This window comes from Muntiacus reevesi, chromosome 20 (genome assembly GCF_963930625.1).
Source record: "Muntiacus reevesi chromosome 20, mMunRee1.1, whole genome shotgun sequence".
Lineage (NCBI taxonomy): Eukaryota > Metazoa > Chordata > Mammalia > Artiodactyla > Cervidae > Muntiacus > Muntiacus reevesi.
In genome coordinates this window covers 11,727,256-11,741,693 of record NC_089268.1, presented here as the reverse complement: position 1 = coordinate 11,741,693, position 14,438 = coordinate 11,727,256, and the positions used below count along the sequence as shown (strand labels likewise).

Here is a 14,438-nt window from a genome sequence, read left to right as displayed (position 1 = left end):
TTGAATATTCAGGGTTGATTTCCCAACATGTTAGGTGCAATTTATTGAGTGAGTGTGGGTTCAACCAAGACTTCCTGCTCAGTTACTGAGTTAGCTTTGTAATCTTTTTGTGCCTCATTTTCCCCACCTATAAAATGGGTATAATACCTACTTCTTGGGTTTATCAGAACAGTGCTCAGCACACAGAGCTCACCAAATGTGACTATAATAATTTCGATTATAAGCAGGCTTCCCCTTGGACAAAAATGTCAGGTGTGGAAGGAAGTAAGCACACGGTTGGCCTCTATGAGGCCTGAAAGGTACATTATTCAGCCCCTTCCCTTAACCTCTATCCCTCCCCCTCTGGTCGTCTTCAGGCTAATCAATGTCAACTCCTGTAACCCATTTTCTTTCTTTGACAGTTTTGGAGTCCTCCTTGAACCCTTCAACCCCACCAAATACCCCCTGGAGATCTAGGGGCACCCAGCCCATTGCCCTGGGCTCCTCAGTTCCTAAAGACCATCCTTGCACTTGTAAAACCCTAAGACTACCTGCTTACTCTATCAGGACTCAGTCATGGGTATTTCAGCCTAGTTAATTAGAGGAGACTGACAAGCTATTGGGGACCTGCTGTGCAAGTAGGCCATTAAGAAGTGCAACCTCGGAGGGGTCCCGCACTTGCATGCCCAGGAGAAGCTAAGGGGAAATCAGCTTACTCTATAATGAAAAGAGCGTTGGACTGCTTCGAGCTTTGGTTTGGGCAAGTTCCATAACCTGAGTCTCCGTTTCCTCCTCCATAAGAGGGGTCTATCAATACCCGCCTACTACACGGAAGTGCGCCGTCAGAACTGAACGCGACGCTGCACGCCAGTGACTCTAGGTGAACGCGGGAAGCTTGCACGTGCGAGCTGCCCCCGCAGAGAGCGGAGAGGTGCGCGTCTGGGGACAGCCCGCGCCCTGATGTGGACCCCACGGGCTCCGAGACCGTGCCGTCCAAGCTCGCGAATACCCCGGGCCGGGGACCAGGCTGGCGGGCCTCTTGAGTAGCTTGTGACGCCGGCGAAGGCGTGGGGACGCGGGGAAAAGGCGGCGAAAACCCGGGAAAGCGAAGGGGGCGGCGCCCCCCGCAGAAGGAGGACCGGGCGTGGGGCCGAGGCCGAGACTCCTCCCGCCCCCGGCCTCCCCCCGTCTTGCCCCCCCTCCTCGAACTGCTCCCCGCTCCTCCCCCGCCCCGCGCGCATCCGGCGGCGGGCACAGGATGTTCTTTCGCTCGGGCCCCCCCACCCCCGCCCCCGCTCTCACTTTCCCTCCGCTCCCATCCCCCACTCCCGCCGGCACCTTGTTTAACTCTTTCCCTCCCGCGCTCCGCCGCGCCTGGCGCGCCCTGGTGGGGGGGCGGGGGTCCCGCCCTCCCCGCCCTTCCCGCCCTCCCTCAGGACAGGGAGCTCGCTCGAGGGCGGCCCGGGAAGAAGCGGGCCCCGGCCGAGCGCTGGGCCTCGGTTCTCGGGATCCACTGGCCCGTCGGGGGTGGGAGGGGAAAGGATGAGGACAGATCCTAGGGCCTGAAGCCGGCCTTCTCCTGACCCCCCAGGCCAGCTCACCACCGGTGCCGGGTGGGCTGGGGGTGGGGGTGCCCGCAAATCCGGCGAGTCCCGCGACCGAGGAGGGCAACCAGCTGGGCGGAGTTAGCGCCAGGCCAGGCGTAGGGTCAGCAAGGTCGAGGACCCCAGCCTCATCCTCTCCCCGGTTGGGATAAGAAGGGGGCCCCCGGGTCTCCGGGAGTGGATGGAGAGAGGTCACGCCCCTCGCGTACACGTCACTGTTTCCGAGGCAACCAGGGGCGGAGACGCGGGCAGGGGAAGGAGAGACCTTAGCGAGAGGAGGTTGCTAGAGACACTGGGGACACGGAGGTGGGGGGTGCGTTGGGGTGGGGAGGCGGCGTGGGCGGCCTTTTCAATCTTTGCTTTTCGCTTGCTGTTGCTCCAAAAAGCTGAGGGCAGGACAGGTTCGGTTCATTCGACAGACGTTCGTTGAGCTTGGACCGTGCTTGGCATCAGGCTTAGGCACTGCGTGGCGCTGGATCCGAACCCTGCACTCACTGATTATTTTGAGTCAGGGTAGAGTGGCTGTGCATTCCGGGTTGCCTCCGTGGAACTGGTGTTAATTGTTAACAGTGTCCTTTTACTCGCTTAGAAATGTCTTAGTGGGGGGTTGGAGGACAGTAGTTAATGTACCTCATCCCCCAATTCAAGAAAAGCTCCCACAGAGCAGCCTGTTGTCTGCTCACTTTACAGGCAGCACTTTGTGTTCTCTGGAATCTTTGCCTCTCATTCTGCAAGGTAAGTATCTCCATCACCTTTTACAGATGAAGCAGCCTCAGAAAGGTAGAGGCTTGCCCAAGGCTACAGCTAAGTGTTGGACCTAGGTCATTGTGGCCTTCAAAATCCAAGCCCAATCTTAGTCTTTGTTCTCAAGATAGATGATATTAAATAAGTAAATAAATTACCCTGTCCCTGCCATGAAGGAGCTTATAATATTTGAGGCTGAAAATATTACAGGACATAATGAAGCAATAAAATATAGGAAAGATTAAAGGCTGCCCATAAGGCTTAGAGGGAAGTCGATGACAAAATGATCCAAGCGGGGTGGAGATTATCAGAGCCTTTGAGCTGGGTTATGAGGTGGTGATGGGCTCAAGCTCACTGGGTCTGTGTGTTTGTGTGTGTAATGTGGTGCCAAGAAAGAGAACAACTTAAGGGTATCAGACCAGCGACCCAGAGCTAGGTAGGCTGGACTCTCCAATGGCAAGATCCCTCTGTAAATCCCAAAGCCACTGCTTGCACTCTTTTCTGCTCTCCACCCTCCTCAGTGGTTTTCCGTTCCTTGCTGGAGCAGAGACTCCGGGCAGGCAGCTAGACTCATTCCACTCAGCACTCCAGTACTTTAGAGTTGGTATTTGGCGCAAACGTGGTAGCTCAGACGGTAAACTGTCTGCCTATAGTGCGGGAGACCCAGGTTCGATCCCTGGGTGGTGAAGATCCCCTGGAGAAGGAAATGGCAACCCACTTGTGTTCTTGCCTGGAAAATTCCGTGGATGGAGGAGCCTAGTAGTCCATGGGGTCGCAAAGAGTCAGACAGAACTGAGCGATGTCACTCAGCCTGATGTTAATTTGGATGTCAGCTTCTCGTCTCATTCCCCACCCCTACCCCGAAGATTCTGGGAAATTTAAAAACTGGGGCTGCTCAAAACCAAAGGGTCTGTATGAGCATCAGGAAGCCAATAGGCTTGATGCTGACAAGGAGACCAAGCCAGGAAAGAGAACTGTGAGGAGCAAAGAGGCACAACCCAATGGACTGGACGCTCGAGGAACACCGGATGCCTTCCCACCATGCACCAGGCCTTGTGCTGGATTCTGTGGTTTGGGTACACCATGAATGAGTGCGGGCCCCTTCGTATGGAACGTAGCTGGTGTACCCGGTGTGCTTGAAGAGTCTGAAGTTGATAACATAGACAATAAGCAGTGTTTGAGAAAGATTATTCCAGCAAGGTGTGTAGGAGGAAGGAAAAACCTGGGTCAGAAAGGAGAGTGTGGCAGTGGCTGTGGGAATTTGGGCCAAAGGCGGACTCTATGGTGTTGGAAAGGAAGGGGTGAGCAAAGTAACAAACAATAACACCTTGTCATAAAAGCAGGAGTGGGAAGAATTTGGTAATAGATGGTGAAGGAGAAAAAACAGTTAAGAATTTTTTAAGTTAATTTTTTTTAAGATTTTTATTTTTGGCTGCACTGGGTCTTCATTGCTAAACACAGGCTTTCTCTAGATGCAGCCAGTGGGGGCTGCTCTCTAGTTGCAGCGCAAGGGTTTCTCATTGCAGTGGCTTCTCTTGCTATAGAGCACAAGGGCTCTGGGTGCACGGGCTTTAGTAGTTGTGGCTCAAGGGCTCTTGAGTGTGGGGTCAGTAGTTGTGGTACACAGGCTTTGTTGCTCCATGGCATGCGGGATCTTTCTGGACCAAGGATCAAACCGGCATCCCTTGCATTGCAAGGCAGATTCGTAGCCACTGGTCTACCAGGGAAGTCCCAAGAGTTAAGAATTAATCCTCCTCCATGGTGAGTTTGGGGAGTAGGAAGGTCACTGCAGGCAAGGAGGAGGAGCTGGTGTTAGGGACCTGAGGGTGAGTTCAGTCACTTCTGGGCTATGTGAGGGCAGGTATCCTCTAGGCAATTGGACTTGGACACAGGGACATCCTGAAGAGTTGTGGCTGCCTCGTAAAAGAGTGTCCTCATCACTGTGGGTATGCAAACAGCCTCAGAACATTGGCCTAGGATACTGTGGAAAGATTTCATACATCAGGTAGAAGGCTGGAGTCGACAACAGTCAAAGTGGCTCCTGACTGCGGGATTTGGTGAGCACTGGCTGGGTACGCACATGTTTGGGAAGGATGCCTGTATGTGTGGGAAGATGGTTGGCATCCATCACCTCAACTTTGGCTGCAGAAGGTGCCCAAGATGCCCAACCCCCAAGATGTGGGGGTTGAGGCCCAGGTGAGGCATGTCAGCAGCCTAGGATCCCTCCCCCCTGCCCCACCTTGGAAGGCCCTGGAGCCCAGGACTGTGCCGACTGCCAGGGCATTTCCTGGAACTTGGCAGAGGATGGAGCCCCTCCCTGCCTGCCCTGGCACACTCCAGGTACACCGTGTCCCGGGATGTGGGGGGTGGGGGGGGTGGGAAACTTGCAGACACCCCAGGAGACTGGGGTGTAGGAAAGGTCCCCACCTCCCAGGAAGAGTCCTGCTCTGGGCAGACATTTGAGCTCAGCTCCCGCCCTGCGGCTGTCATCCTCACAATGGCCCCACCAGACCACAGGGTACAGCAGGCCCGGAGGAGGACGGAGAAGCCTTGTGGCTGGGTGGCAGGATTCATGGGTCTTTGTTGTGGCTTTGGGTGGGAGGGTGGGTAAGGCGGAAAAGCAGGGTCTCAGGCTTCAAAGCACCTCCCCACCTGTTTCTCCTTCCCTGCGGGGTAATCTTCAGGGGCCTAGTGGTTTTGAGGGGAGGGGACAGGAAGAGACTCTGAACTCTGGGTCAACCGGGGACAGAGATGGGGAAGACTTCCTTGCCCTGCATCCATCCCATCTCTCCCAGCGCCCTCTTCTGCTCCCCTCCACCCTAGACCAAATTTCTACCTCCATCTGCAACCAAGAGTTACCACCCCCCCCCCATGCCAAGACCTCCAGAGGCCTCCCAGGGTGGTGGGAGAAGGGGAGGATCAGCTTGTCTGGCGGGCCACACCTGCCGGGCTGGGTGAGGTGAATGCCCCTCCGAGCGAGCAGAGCCCACTCAGGTCCGGCCGGGGGATCGCGAAACACTGGAATGGAGGGGCGAGAAGGCAGAGGGCTGCACGAACCGGCCACGTGGAGGTCCAGAGCGACAGGCAGGGGCGGGAGCCGCGAGCGGGCCGTAAGCTCGCTCCTCCCGCTCGAGACAGCCTCCGAGAGAATTGAGTCGTCGCTGACCGCAGGCTGCAAGAGCGGTTGATCTGGTGAGCGAGCACACCCACTTACCCAGCTGCTGAGTCAGGCTGTTCTCGCTCCCCGTTCGCCCGCCCGCCCGCTCGGGACATTGTGTTCCAGCCCCGGCGCGCTGGCACCGGGCCCAGGCGCTCACACCAGCCTCCTCGCCCTGTTTGTGCTCGCGGCTTGCGCTCGGCGCGCAGTCTCCCCGCCGCCGCCACCGCCGTCCCGCGAGTGCACGCTGGGGCCGGCCCGGCGCAGACAGCGGGGACGGTCGGGGGCTGGTGCGCAACTCTAGCACCCATCCTCCGACCCCCGCCCCGGCGGCTCTGCCGGATCTCCGGCCTTAGCAAACCGAGATCACTCCATCCCCCACCTGAGTCCCGGTTTGGATCCCAGGGCGAGTGGGGGGCCTGGGGCAGCACAGTTGGGAAGGGGCGGAGGGGAGATATTGGTAGCTAAATGCGAGAGAAGGAGCCACCCAGGCTGCCGCCCAAGCCCCCTGGGTGCTCAGTTCCAGGAGTCTGGAGGAGGAGAGCTAGGGACGCGCCAGCCCCATACTTGCGAGACCTGGGATGCGGTCACGTGACAACGGAAGCCCGCTAGAGGGGGCCAGTCAAGCCGTCTCCCCGGAGCCTCCCCGTTCTCCGACCCCTTCCCTGATTGATCCTTTCTTCACACAAGCCTGGAGTCTCCAGTGATTCCCAGGGGCTGGCAAACCAAGCCCAACTTTCGGCTAGCTTGGGAACCCCCTGGCTGGAGGCCAGGATTAAGTAGGAAGAGCCTGGACATTAGCGGGTGGGAGTAGGCGGCGGGGCGGAAGAAGACGACCCCAAACCCGAGCCTGACCCCTCCCTTCGTCCAGCCCAAACCCGGGTGTATTCACGGCCACGTCTTCTTACCCATCCTTATGCAGAAAGAGGTCCCTGAGCGTTTGTCCTAAAGGTTCCTGGACCAAGCAGGGGACAAAGGACTTCCATACCCAGCACCTACCATATGTAAGGCTGCGTTCGTTCCTGCTAAGGAGGTCATTTAAAAAGTTTCCAACGCAATTCGGAAAGTCCTTTCTTCTCCCTCCTTCCAACCTCCACAGTCTGCTGTGCCATTTCCCCCATGCTGGGAGGGCCCATCCTCCAAGGTCTACCCACCTCTCAAGCTCCAGCTCATAAAGCCTGTTTGGAACAGTGCCAGCCAAATCTGATTTCTCTCTCCTCTGAAAGCCCAGCACACTCAGTCTGTACCTTTCTCACGGCACAGCGTGTGGCCTGTCTCATATTCTAGTGATCTGTTTACTAATCCTGTTCTTCTAACCAGATTAGAAAGTCCTTGAGGCAGAAACAAAGTCTGCTTCTCTGAACCTTCTCCCATGGCCTGAGTTCATCCCCCACAGGCCAAGCTTGGCACTGGAGTTGATATTCAATAAATGTTAGGTGTATTGAGATGATTTCCTGCCCTTGGGCAGTTTGCAGGCGAGTTGAAGAGACAAACACATGGCATGTGAGGTTAAATAATAACCGAAGCCAGCAGGTGGTGAGTACCAAATGTGTGAGAGCTACAGGGAAGCAGTGGGAAGGAGATGGTGATATGGGAGAAAGATCCCAGGAGGCTCTATCGAGGCTTTGAGCTGTGTGTGTGGAGGAGGAGAGAGAAGGTGTGGAGGTGACTCAGTCTGGTTTACATCACCGCAGACTCGCCTCCACCCTCGGCACTTCACCATGCATTATCTCTAATATTTAAGAGAGCGGGCTGGGTTTGGGAAGAGTGGAGGGGACCCAAGCCAGACGTGCCCAGAGCCAGCCAGAGCTCAGAGGCAGCCTTGGATCTGGGCTTCCCACCCTCACTCCCCGGGCACTGCCGGTTCCCTGGCCTGCCACTCCTACATGCTACACCCAAGAGAGCTGCCCAGCGCTGCCCAGTGCTGCCCAGCTCTGGATGCCCTCTGGTCCCTCCCTGGTGCCCAACTGGCTGTGTGACCTTGGGCCAGGCACTTCCTTCCCTACACCTCCCCGTGGTCGTCGTCTGTGCCTCCATCGCAGCACTTCCAGGCTGTGACTCTGAGTCAGTGTCCCAGGGATGCTTGCCACCTCCCCTGATGTGACCTGGGTTGCTGTGGCTCTCCCCTCCCCTGACCCCTACCCGCCTCGTCGCTCCCTCCCAGTCTGGAGCTGCTGAGAGGAACACTGGGTACAGAGTGTGAGCAGGGATAGGAGGTTTCCTGTGGTTGCAAAAGGAACATCGGGACTTTCCCTGCTGTGGGAGAAGTGGGGGAGGAGGAGGCAGGGCCAGCCTCGAAGGAACCTCGGCTCTGCTCCCTCCCCTCAGTGCTCCCAGCTCTGAAAAAGGCTGGTACAGTTTGTTACGCTGGGGCCGGAATGTACCGTGTGTTTCATATGGCCTCTGTCCAGTCCTACACTGGCTGCTTTATATTTATACTTCCTTCTTCAGCCGTGGCATCCTGCTGCCTGTCACCCTTGCTCTCATCTGCCCACCTCCCACCTAGGCTCCCCCACCCACCAAGGGTTCTACACTCTTCTGGGTGGTAAGGGTGGGGAGCTGAGCAAGCCCTGGAGGAAAGCTGGACTTTGGGAGGCTGAAGCCGTCAGTCCCCTTCTCCCTCCCATCAGCCAGCCCCAAAGAGCCTCCAAGGCCATGGACACTCCAAGCTGGGTCTGAAGTTTCTCTGGGACTTTGAGGTTGACCCCCCTCCACCACTCCTTGCCACGCTTATTTTCCTGAGCGCTTCAGCAGCGTGCATGAGCCCAGCTAGAGAAGGGAACTGAAGGCTCTATTTAAGTTGCCACCCCCCACCCCAAAATCTTGGCGGACTTGTTAATAATCCTTGATCCTCTGGGCATCGGTCACAGAGAACAAGGCAGAGGTGGGAGTGGGGGAGGGGGATTCTACCCCACACCCCACCCTAGGAGTCAAGCATACCTAATAGAAGCTGCAAAATGGAATTTGACACTTGGTGACAACACGATTTTTGAGTTGTGACCACTTTAATCTCCTCAAAGTGAGCCTGACATTCAGAGATCGATACATTTATGATCTAGCCTTTCTCCCCCAAGAGCACATGATGTTATTATTCACAATAAGAGCTAATGTCCATTGCCTCATAGGGACCAAGATTGGGTTCAGGGGTTTATATACATAAGCTCATTGACTCTTCACAGTGACTCTAGGAGGTGGATACCTCTGTACCCGCCTTTGACAGTTAAGGAAACTGAGGTTCAGAGAAGTAACAGAGCTGGGATTCACATTTAGGTCTGTCTCACAGTAAAGCCAGCACTTCTGAGTGTCCTGCTAGATGACTTAGGTCTGTATCTAAATCACAAACCTTCCATTTCTCAAGCCTCAGAGTCCTATTCCTCCCACTCTTCAAATGATTCCAGGAACTCTGCCTCCTGAGAGCCTATATATGCCTGGAGGTATAGTATGGCAGCGGGAAAACCATTTCCAGTCCATTGGACAGGCTGAAATGCAGAGACCCCAGGGGACACTCAGTGGTGGAGGTAAGTGGGCAGGCCTGCTGGCTATGGGCAGCCTCAGTCATCTCTCAGCCCTTCACCTGGGAGTAAACTTTGCCTCACTGTCCACTCTGGGAACTAAGAACCAGATCTCGAATCCAGGTCTCTGAACTCAGAACTTCTTTGGTACTTGGTGACATGGTGGCATAGCCTCTCCTCGGACCTACTTACAGCAGGGCTTTGGCAGAAATCACCACCGTTATGTCAGATCCCTGGCCATATCGGGGTGTGTCCATTTCACTTATACTTCCTAACTCGCTACACTCACTGTGATCTTCATGTTCCTCTAAAGGAAGGAGAATAGTGCCCATTTTCCTAATGGGGAAACTGAGGCATGAACAGCTCAGTTGCTCATTCAAGGGCAAGAAACTAGATTTGTGACTCTGATACCTGGGGTGTTTGTTTCGTAACACTGAGCCTCTCCTAAGAGACAGAGAGTTTCCCAAGATGTCCCCAAACCTGGTGACATGTGACCTTTCATCCAGCCCTTTCACCCTAGGATGCTGCCCATGCCACCCTTATCTACCCCGGGGCTGAAGCTAGGGCCCCAGACATCCTGTAGTCAGCTGGCCTGGCCTGGGCTCTGGCTTCCTGTCCTCTGCGGCTCTCACAGGCACATTTTGTCCCCTCTGAGCCCAGTTCTTTCTTCCTCTTTTATCCTTCCTTCTTTTTTGCTCTTTGCTCACTGAGAGCCCTGTTTATATGCCTCCATCCATCTGTGTTTGCTTTTTACCTCTGCGTTTTGTATGTCTCTTCTCCTGGGAAGTTTCCTAAGGTCCTCCGTACCCTCTGCCCTTGTTACCATCTTGTTTTAAAGGAAGATCTTCCATTTCTACCCCTACCCCCACCCCCACTGCTCACTTCACCTCCAACTTGAGAAGAGGGGTCAGATTACTCTGGTTCATGCCTTCAGTGTGCATTTAATGAGTGCCCAGTGTGTGTCCCAGGAACGGTGTTAGTGCCTAGGATCTAAAGTCCAAAAGCTGTGCTGGAGCATCTATTAAGCACCTACTGTGTGCATCAGGTATTGTGCTTCAACCTAGGAACACGTAAGCTGGTCACTGTCCTCAAGGACTCTCCAGATAATAGAATTCCTTTGTGGTATAGTGGTTAGGACTCCAGGCTTTCACTGATGAAAGTCTGGGTTCAGTCTCTGGTTGGGGAACTAAGATCCCCCAAGTGGTACAGTGGGCCAACCCCCCGCCCCTCAAAGATCTCCAGGCTACTTGGGAAGATGCATATAAACAAGTCACTGTAATGCCCTGGGAAGTCAGAGACTGGGTGTGACCAGAAGCCTCAGGGAGGACTCCTCTGAGGCCAGTCTTCAAGTCTGAGAGGAGCTGCCAGGCAGAGAAAGGGTGCAGGGTGTGCCAAGTAGAAGGAACAGTGTGTATAAAGGCACATGGCATGAAGCTGCCCTGAGTTCTCTGGCGGGCACTTTGAGTTGTTTGGTCTGGCCTGAACCTGGAGTGCAGGTTGGGGAACCTGAGCAGATGTGGCCAGAGGCAGGCAGCCCCAGATGGTACAGAACCTCCTGTTCAGCAAGAGTTGACCTTTATCCTGGAGCAGCCAGAAACCAAAGCAGCCTGATGGCTCCCTGCAGCTTAGGAGCCCCAGGGTTGGGCTGGGGCCAGGCCTGAAATACTCTCAAGTCGCCATTAACCCACATTTACTGCCCTTTGGCTCCGCAAGACCTGGGAGAGAGGCAGACACCAATATAATGCTGTTTCCAAAGCATAATCATTCATTCATTCATAAATGTTTCACAAGTTCTGTTTGCCATATGCAGCTCTGAGCACTGGGAAGGGGTTATTGACCACCCCACCCCCGCCCCCCACTGAGGTCCCAGCTCTCAAGAAATTTTACCTCCTTGGCAGTTGGGGAGGGAGGCTAGGCCACAAACAAACAAAACAAAAGAAGAAAATGAAAAAGATAACCTCAGATCGTGCTGAGTGCAAAGAACAAAACACAGTGGTGCAATTGCAAGTGATGGGGTGGGCTGGGTGGTGGCTGCAGTAAGGACAGTTACCTTTGAGCTGAGCCCGAGATGGCAAGAACAAACCAGTATGTGAACATGTGGGGACTTAGGGTTCTAGGCCTAGGAAAGATCACTTGCAAAGGGCCTGAAACATGGAGCTTGGTGTCTTTCAGGTTTAGAAAAATGCTGGGTTCATTACTTTCCAGCAATTCTATGCAAGATCATTGTACTCATTTTGTAGAGCTGGAAACTGAGGATCAGAATGGTTAAGTTCCTTGGCCCATATCCTTACTGGTAGTCCAAATTTGGGCTCTAAATCCATTGCTCTTTTTTTCTACCAAAGTATCATGTTGCTGTACAACCAGTGTCCTAAATTATTTAGGACCATTCAGTTTCCAAAATTCTGCCTCACTGTTCTCTGGACATTCATCCTGGACATTCTCTGTGTCCCAAATCATGACTTCAAGCCCTATCTCTGCCATGTTTTACCAGCAGCAGCCGAGGATGAGTGTATCATCCCCCTAAACCTCAGTTTCATCATCAGCAAATAGGGAGAGTAAGAATCCCAATGGCATAGGCTTGCCGATTGAGGACTGAATGAGGTCATCTGTGTACGGTCAGTACAGTGCCTGGAGCAGGGCACACATTCCACTTGTGGTGGTTCTTAAAACTGGGGTCACAGCAGAATGGTCCTTTCACCACGTGCAGGCCTCTGACGCACGTGCGGGGCGGGGGCGCTGGGGGGAAGAGGGCGGCCGGGAGGGCCTCTTCCCTTTGCCCAGCCGCCGGCTTTCTCGTGCCGGGATCCCATACTGACACATCTTGTACTTCCCGTTTCCAGGGAAATTCCTCGCCTCTGGACCGCACCCGCCCTTGAAGACCTCCCGATCTCTTTGGGCAGAGCGCAAGTCAGACAGAGCTGGGGACGGTGAAGTGGCCATCCTCAGCCCTGTGTGAGCCAGGAGCCCCCCTCCCTGGGGTGGGGGGAGGGTGGCCCCGCTGCAGGAGGGCAGGGGCGGCAGAGGGAGCCTGGCGTGGGCGGCTGGGACAGAGCCCTTCTTAAAGGAGGTGGGGACCCCGTGGAGCATGTGACTCCTGACCCTTCAGCCTGCATGCTCCAGTTAGCAGGACAGAGACCCCTCCCCACGCATCCCCAGCCTTCCAGGGCTTTCTGCTCTTCGGGGAGGCCCTGTCATCCCTGCCCCCCAACAACACCCCTCCCAGGCACCCTTGAGAGGACCAGCTGGAGCTGGGGGTGGGAGCAGGCAGAGTCCTGCCAGGGCTCTCAGAGCCCTAGCCTGTCTCCCCTGACCCCTCCCTCACCCCCAACTGCTGCGCTGCTTCCAGGTTTAAAGCAAAACCTGGTTCTGTCCTTCCTCCTGCTCCGGGGCACTGGCAGTACTGCCTGGGGTTATTTTTAGCAGGGATGCGGGAAGGCACATTTCTCCCGGACTTTCACTGGGGACACCCCCCACCCCCCAGCCAAGACTCTCCCTAGGGAGGCTGTTTCGGAAACCACCCCCCCTCCCAGAAAGGGGAAACGGGTGTGTTTTCTGTTCCTTCAACTCACCAGAACAGGAGTTGCAGTCAAGCCTGGGGTTACCCTGATGGGAAATTCTAGGTTCCAAAGCCCACCGGCTGCCCTCATCCCTGGTCTCTGCATTCCCTTAAGTCTGGGGGGCCTGATGCCCAGTGTGTGGGAGTTGGGGTCCAAGGAGAGCCAGCACTATGGACTCCATGGGGGCACCAGTTATTCTGGGTGGTGTTTATGTGGGTACTTGCTTTATAATTCATTAAACTGATCTTGTCTAGTCTGTGTATTTCTCTCTATGGGTGTCTTTTCTGCTAGCAGTAGTTTACTGAGGTATATATCCAGTAAAATGCACACATCTTAACCGCACAGCTCAGTGAATTTTGACAAATATGTATATCTGTGTAACCATCACTTAGATGAAGACTTTGAACATTATCAGTAGCCCTAAGTTCCCTCATGCCTGCTCCTGGTCAGGCCCCACCCCTGAGATGACCAAGATCTGATTTCTATCCCCATATTCTTTGGAAGGACTGATGACTGATGCTGAAGCTTAAACTCTTAATACTTTGGCCACCTGATGCGAAGAACTGACTCATTAGAAGACCCTGATGCTAGGAAAGATGGAAGGTGGGAGGAGAAGGGGATGACAGAGGATGAGATGGTTGGATGGCACCACCGACTCAATGGACATGAGTTTGACTAAGCTCCAGGAGTTGGTGATGGACAGGGAGGCCTGGTTTGCTGAAGTCCATAGGGTCACAAAGAGTTGGACACGACTGAGCGACTGAACTGAAGACTAGTTTCGTGTGTGTGTGTGTGTGTGTGTGTGTGTGTGTATTTTACAAGGTTAGAAGAAATATAGCTGCTATCATAAAAGAAAGAAATGGGCAATAAAAAATTTAACGTGAAAGGGGGCCTCATAAAAGGAGGGTAATTGGAATTTGAAAAAACTACGGAAAAATCGGCATGGGAAGTGGGAGGTTCCAGAACTAGCTCAACCCCTCAGCTTTGGGACTGGAGGGCTTGGGATATTCCCCTGAACAGAGAGGCAGTGAGCAGGGCTCACTCCTGCCAGGGCTCCTCCCGGATCCAGCTGCCCCCATTTTCTGCTAGAGATCCAGGCCCTTCCTCCAGCCCCCTCACCACAGCAGTTTTCAGCAAGGCCAAGGCTGCAAGGAAATGGCACTCTCAAAGGCATTCACCTAGAAATATGGAGAAGTCAGAGCCTCTGTCTTTTCTGCCTTCCCTTTCAAGATCTTTGTGATTCTGGGCCTCATTCACCCTACATGAAGGGGAGGGAAGAGGCTGAGGTTCTCAAAGAAGGGTGGGAGAGGAAGAGTCAAGGAACCCATCATTCCTTCTTTCCTTTATTTAAAAACACTTATTTGGGACTTCCCTGGTGGTCCAGGGATTGAGACTTTGCCTTCCAATGCAGAAGGTGCTGCTGGTTGGATCTCACATGGCTCACGGCCAAAAAACCAAAACACAAAAAACAGAAACAATCTTGTAACAAATTCCATAAAGACTTTGAAAATAGTCCACATCAAAAAAAGCCTTAAGAGAAAAACACTTCTTTGAACACCTACACTGCAAGATACAGCACCCACATTGCTGTATCTTCTGCTCCTGCTGGGGACTGGAGAGAGACCATGACAAACTTTAGCTCCCTAAGGAGTCAAAGGCAGCATTCCCAGGTGAGACGAGGCCTTATGCCCGCTTCCTAAGGGCAAGGAGGGGCTCAGAGAGGTCAAGTGACTTGGTCAGTGTCCCACCGCTAGCTGCTGGCGGAGGGAGGGGGTCCCCGACTCAGCCTAGCTGGGGATGAGCAAGCAAAGGAAGCGAAACCAGCAGTCTGGTTCCTTGGCTTCCTTCCTTGCAGGCGCTCGCTCGGGAGCAGCAGAATGAACGC

General features: G+C 54.5%; 1 long non-coding RNA gene across 3 annotated transcripts; it reads left to right on the top strand.

Annotated features, from left to right (window-relative positions):
* Positions 1 to 4,249: 4,249 nt before the first annotated feature.
* On the top strand, positions 4,250 to 12,803 carry LOC136151619 (uncharacterized). Of its 3 annotated transcripts, XR_010660072.1 has the most exons (4): positions 5,427 to 5,519; positions 6,407 to 6,488; positions 8,883 to 9,002; positions 11,837 to 12,803. It is a non-coding gene; the product is annotated as an uncharacterized lncRNA (long non-coding RNA). The 3 variants fall into 3 exon arrangements; XR_010660071.1 differs by lacking the exons at positions 5,427 to 5,519; positions 6,407 to 6,488 and adding an exon at positions 4,250 to 4,384; XR_010660070.1 differs by lacking the exons at positions 5,427 to 5,519; positions 6,407 to 6,488 and adding an exon at positions 6,657 to 7,020.
* Positions 12,804 to 14,438: the final 1,635 nt, after the last annotated feature.